Source organism: Trichechus manatus, unplaced genomic scaffold (genome assembly GCF_000243295.1).
Source record: "Trichechus manatus latirostris isolate Lorelei unplaced genomic scaffold, TriManLat1.0 scaffold00156, whole genome shotgun sequence".
In the NCBI taxonomy this organism is placed as follows: domain Eukaryota; kingdom Metazoa; phylum Chordata; class Mammalia; order Sirenia; family Trichechidae; genus Trichechus; species Trichechus manatus.
Genome location: NW_004444092.1, coordinates 1,250,297 through 1,265,458, shown reverse-complemented (window position 1 = coordinate 1,265,458; position 15,162 = coordinate 1,250,297).

Genomic DNA, 15,162 nt, shown 5'->3' with positions numbered 1-15,162 from the left:
AGTCATAGAAAGCAAGAGAAATTCCTAACAAGATATCTCAACAGTGTGCAGCTAGGCATATGGGAGGAGCCCTGGTGGTACAATGGTTAAGCGCTCAGCTGCTGCCTTAGTTATCAAGTGCTGCTATAACAGAAATACCACAAGTAGGGGCTTTAAAAAACAGAAACTTATTTTCTCACAGTTTAGGAGGCTATAAGTCCAAATTCAGGGCCCTGGCTCTGGGGGAAGACAGTTCTCTCTGTTGACTCTTGTGGCAGGTCCTTGTCTCTTTGCGTTTCTGCCCCTGAGTGATCGTAATGTGGCTTGGCATCTCTCTTCCCCCATGTCTTCTCCCTCCATTGCTTGTTTAATCTCTTTTATATCTCAAAACAGATTGACTCAAAACACACCCTACACTAATCGTGCCTCATTAACATAACAAAAACAAACCGTTCCCAAATGAGATTATAACGATAGGCATAGAGGTTAGGATTTACAACACATATTTTGGGGGACATAATTCAATCATAACATTCCACCCTATGGTCCCCCAAAAGTCATGTCCTTGCTATATGTAAAACACATTCATCCCATCACATCATCCCAAAAGTCTTAAATCAACTCCAGGTTTAAAATCTCATCTTCTGAATCATCTAAATCAAATATAGTTGAGACTTTACGCATATTCCATCCTGGGACAAAATTCCTCTTCATCTGTGAACCTGTGAAATCTAGACTACAAGTTATCTGTTTCCAAAGTACAATGGTGGAGCAGGCACAAAGTAGACATTACCATTACAAATGGGAGAAATTGGAGGGAAAGAAGGGATAATGGGCACCCAGCAAGTCCAAAACCCAGTAGAACAACTTACATTAGCTCTTAAGGCTTGAAAAGAATCCTCTATTCTTTGGGACCATCTGAGCAATGGCCCTGCCCTCCAGAATCTGGGCATTCGCCATGCCCTCTGGATTCTGGGTGGAGGGTCCTCAGCCCTCAGCTTTAGTTTCGCCTTCCAGGCCCACTGCGACTGCAATTCTGCTCCTTTCGCTTTGGGTAACCCCAGTCTTCTAGTTCATCTGAGTGGCGACCCCACCCCCTTGGCCCTGGCAGGCCCCCTTCTTCTGCCCTTTGGGCATGGCATCCCTGTCCCCTCATCTTTGAGAGGCAGCCTCATCTTCCTGGCACAACTTAATGTCAGCCCCATACTCGGGAACCAAGTTGGAAAAGATCCTAGTCTTTGAAACCTAGGAGACTGTGACACCACCCTTTGAGATCCAGGAGACCATGACTCTATCCTTTGTAAATGACAAGGCCCTGCTTTCCATCCTTCTTCCAACAGTTCTGCTGATCTCTAAGCTGCTCCAAAACTCGAAAAAAAAACGTTGCCATTGAGTCGATTCCGACTCATAGTGACCCTATAGGACAGAGTAGAACTGCCCCACAGGGTTTCCAAGGAGGGCCTGGTGGATTAGAACTGCCGATCTTTCAGTTAGCAGTTGAGCTCTTAACCACTGCACCACTAGGACTCCAAAGATGGTCTTTTTATTTTCTTGGAGGACAACAGATGTAGCTCCTTTGGCCTGTTTCCTCCTGTAGAATTCCAAGAGGCAGACAGTTTTCTTCTCTTTTGCCCTATCTCTGCCTCCTTCAGTCTAAGCTGATGGGTTTTCTGCTGTGGTTGTTGGTTAGATCCATCGGTCACAGGCTTAATCTCTTTAACAAAAGATTGTGTAGCCACGTCCTTGGTGAAAATTTTTGAACAGGTGTCCTTAGTTTGTACAACAGAATTTTCCAAATCTTTAAGTTCTGTTTTCATTTTGCACAGTTCATTTTTAAGTCTCTTTCCTCTAGCATTTTAATATAAGCACAAGGATAAACCATATGGCTCCTTTAAGATCTTTGCTTAGAAATCTCAGCAGCCAGATTTCGAAGTTCATCACTTACAACTACCTTCTACCAAACATTTAAACATAATTCAGACAAGTTCTTAGCCACCGCATAAAAAGCATCGCCCTCCTTCCATTGTCCAATCACATGTTCATCATTTCCTTTTAAATCCTCACCAGAAGCAAATTTAGTGTCCATATTTCTAGCAACATTCTATTGCTGGCATTGCATGTATTTTCTAAGATGATACAGACTTTCTCTATAGATCTCCTAATTTCCTTCAAAGCCCTAATCAGAATCACCTTTGATGTTCATAATTCTACCAAGAGTCTCTTCAAGGCAATCTAGGCTTTTACTATTAGATACCTTAAAAGTCTTCCAAAACCGCTTCCACGTTTTAGGTGTCTTTAGGGCAGCATCCACTCACAGTACCAAGTTCTGTCTTAGTTATCTAGTGTTGTTGTCATGGATTGAATTGTGTCCCCTAAAAATATGTGTATAATTTGGCTAGGCTATGATACCCAGTATTGTGTGATTGTCCACCATTTTGTCATCTAATATAATTTTCCTATGGGTGTAAATCCTACCTCCACGATGTTAATGAGGTGGGATAGGCGACAGTTATGTTAATGAGGCAGGACTCAATCTACAAGATTGGGTTGTGTCTTGAACAAATCTGTTTTGAAATATAAAAGACAGAAGCAAGCAGAGAGATAGGGGGACCTCATAACGCCAAGAAAGCAGTGCCGGGAGCAGAGCGCATCCTTTGGACCTGAGGTTCCTGTGTGGAGAAGCTCCTAGTCCAGGGGAAGATTGGTGACAAGGACCTTCCTCCAGAGCTGATAGAGAAAGACTTCCCCTGGAGCTGATGCCCTGAATTTGGACTTCTAGCCTACTAGACTGTGAGAGAGTAAATTTGTCTTTTTAAAGCCATCCACTTGTGGTATTTCTGTTACAGCAACACTAGATACCTAAGACAGCTGCTATAACAGAAATACCACAAGTGGGTGGCTTTAACAGAAATTTATTTTCTCACAGTTTAGGGTGCCAGAAGTTCAAATTTAGGCTGCCAGCACTAGGTGAAGCCTTTTTCTCTCTGTCAGCTCTGGTGGAAGATCCTTGTCTCTCTGAGTTTCTGCTCCTGGGTGATCTTCATGTGGCTTGGTATCTCTCTTACCCCATGTCTGCTCCCTCCCTTGCTTATTTAATCTCTTTTATATCTCTAAAGAGATTGACTCAAGACACACCCTTCACTAATACCATCTCATTAAAATAACAAAGATAACCCATTCACAAATGGGATTATAACCATAGGCACAGAGGTTAGGATTTACAACGCAAATATGGGGGGACACAATTCAATCCATAACAGCTTCTAACCAAAAGATTGGCAGTTGGAATCCACCAGTGGCTCCTCGGGAGAAAAGACCTAGTGATCTGCTAGCCATGTGGAGGGCTAGATGGCTACAGAAGATAAAGGAAAGGGAGAAAGGATTATGATCAATTTGCTTCTCAGAGGAAAGTGTAGTTCTACCAGACTTAAGAAAGACCTGTCCCCTTATTTTCCAGATGACTTTATACTATACGGTAAAAAAAATTCAGTCAGTTTTATCAATGAAAGAGTTACAGACCTAACTGCATCCCAAAGCCAGTGGAATCACTGAAATCCTATCTCATTTCTTCTGGAATTAATATAAAAACCAAACAACAACTAAAGACTCAGATGTGATGTGCTTGCCTCCCCTTACATGGCCCAAAATTCAGGTTGGCACCCTGAAGAATCCATTCAAAGTGAGCCAGTCAGGTGAGACCTTCACACATTGGGTTTAGACCCTATATATTTCTAATCGAGTCAATTCAAGTCGATATGTATTTTTTTTTTCAAACATCTTCTGTGTGCTTACCACTTTTGGAACTTCAAGAGTTAGGTGCTAGCTGAAAATGTGTGTAGAGTCAGGAAGGAATTAGAAAAAAAAAAAAAAAGGTAATATTATATGCATAGTGGCTTAACCAAGGAAAGAAAAGCTAGGAGTATCTCAGAGTCAACCTTCTCTCCTGTGAGATTGATGTCAGGAGGCTGAACACATCCTCTCATGGACAACCTGTTTATCTCACTCAGCAAGACAGATGGGATGGGATTAGAAACTAGAAGCCAAAGCATCTGGATGGGCTATGTTTCCTGTGTGAACCACTGTCTAGAGAGGGAAGATAAGGCCAATGTGCAGCCCTGATGGCACTCTGGGTGTGTTTCTCTCCTTTCTGGATGACAGCCTAGGAAGCTGCTGGACTGAAAACTGAATTACTTCTCTTTGTAATCTTTCCCACTCCTCTTGACTGCAGGATTTATAAAACATTGCTCTTTGGGTCCAGGTATCATTTGGGGATCACATCATGATAACTCTGTGTGTGTGCCGGATGGGCAAAGTTGCAAAGCAATTGCTCAGCATCACCGAGGAAAGAAGCAATTACTGGAACACATTTTAGCCCTGCTTGTCAGAGTGCATTTCACTCGGGCACAAGGGAAGAATTAACTTGGGCAGTATCCCCTTTGGAGGATTAATTTAGTTTTTCTTCCATTTAATTGTGTGATTTCAGTATTTTAGCTACAATCCCTAGGCTGTAAGAACCTTTAACAATTTCTTGTTATGAAGCGGGGCATAGCTTTCTGAAGAAGAAACAGGGAGCTGCATAATTTATAGGAAAACTGCACGATGGACTTTTTCTTCACAAAGAACATTGGGGTTACATTGGAACCTTTTTAATGAATAGTCAGTAATCAGCAGCAGCTACAGTAAGTGCCTGAATTTTCTCTTTTATGTGCTACGAGTCGATAAATTAAGCATTTGATTCTGATTGCAGTTCTGAATGCATATGCCTATTGCTTCCCCCCTACTGCTCATATCTCCTGCATCGGCTCATACTCAGTTTGGAGCATTATCAAAATGGAGGGCAAGTCTCTTTTTAATATGTTCCATTTCCATCCACTTTAAATGCCATAATGGGAAAAGAATATTGACAACACATTCCACTTTCTTTTTGGACCTAGATCACAGTTCGGGTCTGAAGACAGCAGTATTATGTTCCAGAATATAAGATACAGAGTTTATATCAAAAGCTATTAAAATAAACTGAATTGTCAAGGTGTCTTTTTTTGCAGAGCTTTATTTTAATTGTAGACTTCCAACTTGCTTGCTCCTCCAAGATTTTGCACATGCTATTTTCATCACTTGGAATGTATTCCTCCCTTTTTTCCCTATGTCTCATTTCTCAAGATTTCTAATTCTAACAACCAAAACAAAACCCTTTAGGAAATCATTCTTGTCGAATCTCTTCTCAGCCAGATTCTGATCACTCCCCTGCTCAATGGTTTCTTAGTCTCTGTGAAGTTAACTTGAGCATCTAGTTTATTTATTTACAACTAAAATGCTTTCTAAAAATTATTTGAGTCTTTTCTAGAAATTTTCTAATTGAAACAGTGTTATATGAGTCAAGTATAAATATTTAAAATAAAAAAAGCAACCGGAGGAAATAATATTGCAATATTAGCATTAATAAAATATTAACAGCTTTATATATGCCAAACCAACCAAACCCATTGCTGTCAAGTTGATTCCAACTGACAGCGACCCTATAAGACAGAGTAGAACTGCCACAGAGAGTTTCCAAGCAGCAGCTGGTGGATTTGAAATGCTGACCTTTTGGTTAGCAGTCAAACTCGTAACTACTGTGCCACCAGGGCTTCTTATGTATGCCAAGCACTGCTTTAAGTTCTTTGCAAGTATTAATTCATTTATTTCTCACAATATTTCTGTGAGGTAAGTTCTATTATTACCCTCATTTTACGGAGGAGGAAATTGAGGCACAAGAAGCTTAAGTAACTTCTCAAGTTTGCATGCTTGTGGCCCTCTAGTTGATTCTGACTCAGCAACCCTATAAGGACAAAGTAGAACTGTCCCATAGGTTTTCCAAGGCTCCCGTGGGCTGGTGGGTTCTAACTGCTGACATTTTGGTTGGCAGCTGAACACTTAATCACTGCACTGCCAGCGCTCCTTCAAGTTTGCATAGCTAATAAGTAATAGAACTGGAATTTGAACTCAAGCAGTTTAACACAGAATATCATGCTTTTAACCACAATGTTAATAGTATTTAATATTTCTTGGATTTTTAGTAGTTAAAGGATAGCAGAAAGAAGGTTAGAAGACAACCTTAGAAAATGTATTCAGAAGAGAACTTTGGGACACTGATAAAAGCTTTAGAAGTTGACACAGAAAATTCTTCTATTGAAAGCTAGACAGTTGCTTTCTTCTTATCAATTTTTTTGGTTTACAAAAAAAGGGAGAGAAAGGGATATAAAGAAAGGAGGCGAAAAGCAAGATACATTTTTTTCTACATGAATGTGGTAAGAATTCAAGACAGAGGGAAAGGAGGAAGGAAATTAAAGAGAATTTATGGGAACAAGATGTGCTAAAAACTGAACAATGAGCTTTGAAAGAGAAAAATATGGAATGGCAAAACACCCTTACGCTCCTCCATAACTGATCCAAGAAGCAAGAACAAAAGACTTATGAGAAATGTGAGATCTGATAGTTTCCAAAGGACCACTATGAGGCAGTGTTGTGTCGAGACAGCTTTGTGGCTAAAGCTACTTGGCCAGGGCCACCACCAGTCTGTCAGTTTGTCATACTGTGGTGGCTTGCATGTTACTATTATGCTGGAAACCATCCTACCAGTATTTCAAATTCCAGCAGGGTTACCCATGGTGAACAGGTTTCAGTGTAGCTTCCAGACTAAGACAAACTAGAAAGAAAGGTCTGGTGATGTACTTCTGAAAATTAAGTAGTGAAAACCCTATGGATCACAATAGAATATTGTTTGATATAGTGCTGGAAGATGAGCCTCGTAGGTTGGAAGGCACTCAAAATACACAAAAATAGATAACGTTCACAACAATGGCCTCTTAGGCATACCAATGATTGTGCAGATGGCACAGGACTGGGCAATGTTTCATTCTGTTGTACATGGGGTTGCCAGGAATTGGTGCCAACTCAACAGCAACTAACAGCAACAACAACAGAGGAGTGAAGTACAAAATATGTACAGGCTGTTTATTAATCAAGTGTCATAACTTGGAGAATATTAATGTTTGCCACCTGTTGATAAGTCATCCTTAAATTTTTGTGTTTTTTTATATGTATATTTTTTCTTTTACCTCAGTAAATTATGAGGACAAAGAATGCTGTATCTTTCTACAGCTCTTGCAGTGGAAAGTTGAGCTTCTTATGTTTGGAAAAATGGCAAAAATCATTCATAGAAAGAGCAACAGCTAAACTTTGTCAAGGGAGAACCAGCTTGCTCATCCAGTTATTTCTTCACCCAGGTAAATCTGTTACTGCATCTCAAGTAGTGATCTGAGCATCATATTCACCAATTAATACTGCTGAATAAGTGCCATCCTTGCATTCTGAATATTGATTTTTATATAAGCACAATTATTTTGTACTTTAAGCTTGAAAAGGATTTGTTGTGTCATTCCATCAGCCAAGGACAGTGACATTTGCTGCTTTCCTTTGTATTTTGCTTTTACTTGCCTGAGGAGGGAGCAACGTTGAATGGAGGGGACCCAGGAGAAGATTTGGGTAGAATGTAAACATTGTGGAGAAATGAAGTGTTTAGTTTTGTATTTTGGTAAGAAGAATTTCAGCAAGATAAGATCAGCAAATTCGTGAGAGGTTCTGTTAAGCCACTTCTCTTCTGCAGCCCTCTCATTAATTTTTGGAAGCCTGACAGAATGGCTAAAAGGATGATCAATTTCAAGTGTCACTCCTGGCGTGTTTTTAGCCTTATGTAAAAGGAGTTCCTGACAAGTAACCCTGTATGTGCCCTCAAAATGTCTCTTATTATTAAATATCGGGGAAAAGCTGAAATAATGAGACTAGCTTTTTTTCTGTCACTGGAATGGTTGGTTTAGATGATGAGATTAGTGTCTATTACTGACTTTCAGGTGGGCACGAGCACTCAAGCCAGCAAAACCCTTAATGGATTTGTGTCAAGAAACGGGATATCTCTACTCATTTTCCAATGATTGCATAACATTGTTACTTAGTAGGTGAAATCTTGACTTTTTTCTCCTTCTACTCCCTACCCATTTTTATTCTGATGTGTTGCTTTAATTCTAGGGTAGATATCACTGTGGCCCTGAGCTGTAACTGAGGGGTTGTGGGTGGCACTGAAGGACTTTCTACCAGAGTGCTTTTCCCTTCTTGTTTTTGCTTCTCCTCTTTTTCTTCTTCTTACTCATTCTTTTTTTCCCCCTTCTCTCTTGGATGTTGCCTTTTTCCTCCCTCTTCCTTTTGATAACATCTTTTTACCCTTAAATCTTTAGGTCAAATCATGGGCAATGTTTAGCCATTTTGTGGTCTATTGGCATGAATGCATTTTCTGATCTTGGTCTCAGTTTTTTTAATATCCTAGAATTTGGTCAACTTATTTTATTTCCAGTGTGCTTGGTGGGAAAAGGGGAAAAAGATATGGCCCTAAAGGCAGACAAACACTGTGTGGCTCCATGTGTAGACAGGTGGTGGTGAATGTAGATACCTGCACAGGGGCCAGGCAGTTAAAATAAGTTAATGGCAGAGGTCTGGCAAGGACTGAGAAGAACAAGAGCACATGTAGGTCCTTCAAAAGGGGCAGCTGCTACTTGACTCCACTGCTTCTGCTCTTCAGAAATGTGTGATCTACTTGAATTTGCTTGATTTGATGCTAACTAATTAAAAAAATTATTGTCCTGGCAAAGAAGGAAAAAAAAAGGAAAGAAGAGAGGAAAAAAGAAAAGCTGTCAGCAGGCTTGGAGTATATAGCAGCTTGTTTGTGACTCCTACTATAAACACTGTAAAATTCTGGAGATAGAGTGTTGTAGTTTTGTTATACCTGGGAATCTTAGTGTTACCACAGTGCTTCTGGCCAAAGTTTGAGCATGAACACTTTTCTAGATGTATGTTCATCCACTCAATTAAAACTATGTGACTGATCAGAATGTAAAGTTCTGAACTAAGACTGGAAACAATAAACTGACTAATTAAACAACATCATATTGTGCTGAAATACAAAGAACTATTAATTTATAAAGCTAATTGGATTGGAATCCAGCTAAACCCAAACCAGAGTTTTACTTTAGAAAATATCAAAGACCACTAGATGATATTTTTATGGTGACAGTTTTTAACAAACCACGTGGTCCTAAATGGAAGACTTTATTGAAATAGTGGTATTTAAAAGAATAAAGTGTGTAGTAGAGCTCAAAATTATGACTTTTGACCCCAGATATGTCAAAGAGCTAAAAATCACCAAGTCTGTTTAAACTTAAAAGCAAGAGAGTTCTTATTGAGGTTAAAGAGTATCCATGGCCATAGAGCAGCCATAACTAAGAGAAACACTAAGCAAGATGTTAACTGCTCCCTGCTAAGTGTTCCCCAGGGGTTGGATTTTTACAGTGACTTTTATGCAGGATTGGTTGACATTTTGAAAACAACTACAGGATATGATTAATATTATAAAATAGTTACAGAATGATGATGAGTCCTGGTCATAAGACCTTTACATATGATTACTCACAGGAACACATCTTCCTGGGAGTGGTCTTAGCATAAAAAATCTTAAGCAAAACATGATCTTAGATGTGTACTTTCTGAGAACAAAACAATTTTAAGCAAAACATGGTTTCATCATGTACTTTGTTCTAAGAACAAAAACAATCTTAGGCAAAACGTACATTATCATATATTTCCTGAAATAGTCTCTCCTGGCCTAAGCATAATCATATTCTTGCTACCTCCCTTCTGTTACTTGTGAAACCAGTACAGGGGTTAATTTTAAACAAAGAAATACAAAGAGGAACAGAAATAATGGAGTTTTGGTCTACTCCTTTGTGAACCCCTTCAGTAATGCCAAGCACCTTAAAACTTGGAATGCTCTATCTCATTTACTCCTTCTGATCATGAATCTCTCCATAGAGATCCCTTGATTACTATTTTAAGAGTGTTTTCTTCTGCATCGGCTTTTTTTTGTGTTAGTTTTAGATGGCCACTTGCAAACTTTTAAGGCTCCAGACACTACTCCCTAAAAAGTGGTAGTCAGGCATCATCTAGTTATCTAGTCTTCACCATACCATAGCTCAGACACTCTGCTTCTGTGATCTTTCTGCACGGGGTATGTCATGACCAAGGTCACATTAAGAGAAACAACGTGGCTTTCAGAAAGGGCTAACTCAAGGACTAAGGCTGATATCTTTTGACAATTGTGTTTTTCTAAGGTACATAATTCTTTGATTACAAAATGTTATAAAATTTGATTTAGTCCAAAAATATTTTTTGCAGTATTTATTTTGTGACAAGTAAGGATGTTCAGATCATTTGACAAATGTGTTTTCTTTTCAAACATCAAAAGAAAAGGTTAAACAGAGAAGAAAAAGGGCTAAAACGAGCTGGCATATTAAACAGAATTACTAAGACATAAGGTTACAGGTATAGAATAAGACTATTAACGTAAGAATAGCTACAATCACAAAGCAAAGCCCACAATTTTTAGCAACTTGCATGAAGTTTTGATTCATGATCTTGGGACCAGCTGTTTACTTCTGCAGTCCTCTGCTTCTGGTCATAAGGACATTTGAATTTTAGCTTAAGTCCTTCAGTAGGCTGAAAAGTCCAGGAAGGTGCTTTGGTCTTCTTAAGTTGGGATAGATGGATTCAGGGTTTGGCTTCTTCTAAGTTTGCTGCACGTGGATTGGCAAGAAGGACTAAATAGAGTCCCTTCCAGTGAGGTTTTAATGAGTCTTTTAACTGATATCTTTTCCAATACACATATTCACTGGGGACAATACTATGCAAGTTTTGGGTGTCAGGCTCCTGGCCATTAAATTTTTTTTTTTTAAAAAAAAAACCTGTGAAAAGTGTTTTTCAGGGTTATAATGGGGACAAACAGGATAATAGGAGACAATATGTATGGCAGCCTTTGGAAAAAAAATTTCTCTACTAGTATTTCAATCATTTTATCTCATTCTAATGTGGGAAATTTCATGTAAGGCTAGCATCATAGGAACATGCAAAAAGTTAGGTAAAATTGTTTTCTTGTTTCTACTGTCTGACTAAGGTGCTAAGGTATAAAAATTTATGTAAAAGAGTAGCTTAACAGAATAATTTGTCATCCAGAGTCTGCAATGTATAAAAATTTTTTCTTTAAAGATGTGCGATTATCAACAAAGAAAGGTTCAACTATGCTTACGTTTTGGCAAAAGAGAATGGGACAGTGCATTCAAAATATTTTAAATATATTATCTCTTATTTTCATGACTGCTGTTTTGTCTCTAGTAATCACATTGCTCATGGTCATTTTGAGTTTAATGCTATAAACAATCTGAAGCTGCTGTGGCAAAGTTAACTTATTAGCCTTTAATTTCATATCTTAGACATTCCTTTCATTTCCTGGAACAGAATATAAGTCTTGATTTTTATAGATTATTAAATCTTTTAATTTTAAAGTATCCTTAGATTTGTAGTCCTCTCTACTGCTTTCTGACTATGATCTTACTATTTTCGTAGTTCTTTTCTTAATTCTTTACTTATTTTAATGTTTTTTAAAAACTTTTATTTTGGCTATATTTCATCTTTTATTTACTTACACAGGTCTTCAGCTGCTTACACAGATCTTGTGCTGCTTACAAGACCTACAACTTACACAGACCTTTTACAATTTACACAGAACTTCTGCAACTTCCAGTTTATCTTTCATATTCTAGCATAACCAGACATTCTATTTTAAGACAAAACTACTTTCTGTTTCTTTTTAAATCTTTCTCTCATGGAGTCTCTCTCCCTTAGTCTCTCCTCCTTAAGTCTTTCTCTTTCTTTCTCTTCCCTAAGTCTACCTCAAGCCTTGTACAACTTAATTACCAGTCATTTTTCCTTCTTTCTTGCTTTTGAGAACATGTTAAAACTTTCAATTTAGTTCTTAAGGTGGTTAAGCATTTTCAATGAATCAGCAAAGTGGGACTTATCTGCAAAGGACAACTTAAAAATGTTCATGGTCAATTTATAATAATAAATATAGTCAAATAAATATAGCCAAATAAAGTCAATTAAAAAGAGACTTTAAATAAAAATATCTCTAAACATATTATGACATAATTCTCTTGATTTGACATTTTATGTGATTCATAACATATTAAATAAAACTTTTTAGCATTTTTCTCCTTATAAAACAGAAATAAATCTTTTGTGTTTTTCTATGAAGTATTAAAGCTGTCAGGAATTTATTATAGGTCACCAAGAAACAATACTTGAGTTATTCAACTAAAGGCTTTAAAGGTAAAAACTTTAGCTTTTTCAAAGGTCAAGTGGCTTGGTTTCTTAGTCAAGGGCAGAAAAGTTTACATAAACTTAGAGACAGAACTTTTGCTTTCTAGGCAGATTGTATAGAATAAACAGTAAACTGAGGAAATAAGACTATTAAGATTGAGCAAATTTTGTTAGGATCTTAACATATTTCATAGCTTTTTCCAACTCAGGGATTTATTTTGCTAAACTCTTGCTTTCAAAGTAGATTGCACAAAGAATAAAATTAATTCTTTAAGCTAGTAATTAAGGAAAATTTTGTTATTTTAACAGTGAGAAACTCAATTCCTTGCTATGTGATAGTATTTGCTATTTTTAAAACTCTCATAAATTAACATTAAACTTTTAGTTGTAGCAAATAAGAACTTTAACTATATTAAAGAAATTTTCTTTTAAAATTTCTTGTCTTTGTTACATTTTAATTTTTTCTATATGAGCTAATTATTGATGTTTAAAAGGTCTTTCTAAGAGTTATGAGTACATTCTAGAGGGATCCTCTAATCTCTTCAAGACTGTTCAGTATAAGCCTGCCTTGAAGGGCTTTTTACTCTTTTTTTTCTCTGCTGTTTTAATTCTTGTTTTGCACCGGATGTTACAGGGCGTTCTCAGTGCTGGGGACTTACGAAGCTGTTATATCACAGTTTAAATTTTTCCAGTCCTGTGTGCCTTCTATTTCTTGTCATTCTGGAATTAATAAAAATTACTTCTTTCTTTAAATAAGACACATTTTATACAATATTTTAGCTTAAGTTACTTAGAAAGATTTTGCTTTTAAGGTTAACATAAACATAAAACTTTTGTCAGAACTAATTCATTTTCATTAATTCCTGGGACTATTAGGACTATTCAACTTTGTAAGTGCTTGTTTATCATTAAACCAGTCAGAGAAAGTTCTATTAAGAACCATTGTAATCTTAATTTAATAACACCATCAGGAGGTAGGAAATTATTATGTTTTCATGATCTTGTCTTTGGCATGCTCTGTAGAATTTTTTTTTTCAGAAAAGCACTTTGGAAATAATTTGTTCTCTTTAAAGCCTTGTTATACCAATTAAAATAATAATTATCAGACAGAAACTCAGACACAAAACAAGACAGGAAAACCACATAAATTGCCAGTCTGTGAGGCCAGCTCAAAAACCAAACTTAAACGATATTACACAACACAAACAACCTAGTTTTTAAAAACATGTATAGCACTTCTTTGGTAAGATCAGACTAATTTAACAGAAAAACAGATTTTAGATAAAACTTTATTAACTTGTTAGTGTTTCAGATGGAAGGATGCTGCACAGAAAACTAATTTAGACAGACTAAAAGAACTCTAAAGTGGCAACATATTCTCTCTTGTAAGATAAAGAACAAAATGTGTGCATAGAAAAGCAAAAATGACCGTGAGAAGGGTTATTTTTGGTTTCTCAGAGTCAAAGTGAATCCTGAACTGGTCTCTGCCTTGGGGTGAACAGTATTTTGACTTTGTGCCTGATAGAGATTCTGAGATTCCTTACAACAACCACCACAATGTCAACCTAGGTAAAAAAGAGCACTACAATAGCCATTGCCTTTTTTGTTTTTTTAATTACTCCTGGCAAGTACATGTTACTGATAAAACTGAATTGGGACCCTCATAAATATTCCTTAGAAGTAGCATCTCCCCTTACCAATAGGTGGTATGTGTGCTCTATCAAATCTTAAACTTGCACAAGAAGAGCCAACAATACATTGCAACAGGCCTTAACCCGAACTTGCAAGGAAAAAATGTGAAAATAGAACTTAATAGGCAGAAAGAAAAACTTCCGCTTGAACTTACAGGTGGAAAAATGGTGAAAGTAGAAATAGATCATCAATAAAAGCTCAGAAGGCTCTAACACAACAAAGCAGAGCCCCAAGCCTGAGAGGTACTCACCCCAGGTGGCTCTCGAAAGGTCCATGAAAAAGGAGAGCCTAAGCTACTGAGCTGGTTCTTGGGGGCCACCAAGGAGAGCTGTCCTTCAGATTCCACCATTTTTACACGATTTATGTAGTAAAGATTAGAATCACAACTTCTGATACCAAATATGTTGAAGAGCTAAAAACCACAAAGTTTGGTTGAAAATGAAAGCAAGAGAGTTTTTATTGAGGATAAAGATCAGACATGGCATAGAGCAGCCATAGCTAAGGGAAACACTAAGCAAGGTGCTAAATGCCCCCTGTTAAGTGCTTCCCAAGGATAGAGTTTTTATGGTTGCTATGAGTTGAAATTGACTCAATGGCGATGGGTTTGGTTTTTGGTTTTTTATACAGGATTGGCTGACATTTTGAAAATAATTACTGGATATGATTAATGTTGTAATATAGTTACAGAATGATCACAAGTCTCAGTCATAAGATCTTTACATATGATTATTCACGGGAACATATTCCATATATGAACACATCTTTCTGGGAGTGGTCTTCTTGTTGTTGTAGTTAGGTGCCGTCAAGTAGACTACAACTCATAACGATCCTATGCACAACAGAACGAAACACTGCCCAGTCCTGCGCCATCTTCACAATTGTTGCTATGCTTGAGCTCATTGTTGCAGCCACTGTGTCAATCCATCTCGTTGAGGGTTTTTCTCTTTCTCGCTGACCCTCTTCTTTACTAAGCATGATGTCCTTTTCCAGGACTGATCCCTCCTGATAACATGTCCAAAGTTTGTGAGATGTAGTCTCGCCATCCTTGCTTCTAAGGAGCATTCTGGTTATACTCCTTCCAAGACAGATTTGTTCATTTTTTTGGTGGTCCATAGTGTATTCAATATTCTTTGCCGACACCACAATTCAAAGGTGTCAATTCTTCTTTGGTCTTCCTTATTCATCGTCCAGCTTTCGTATGCATACGAGGCGATTGAAAACACCATGACCTGGATCAGGCGCACCTTAGTC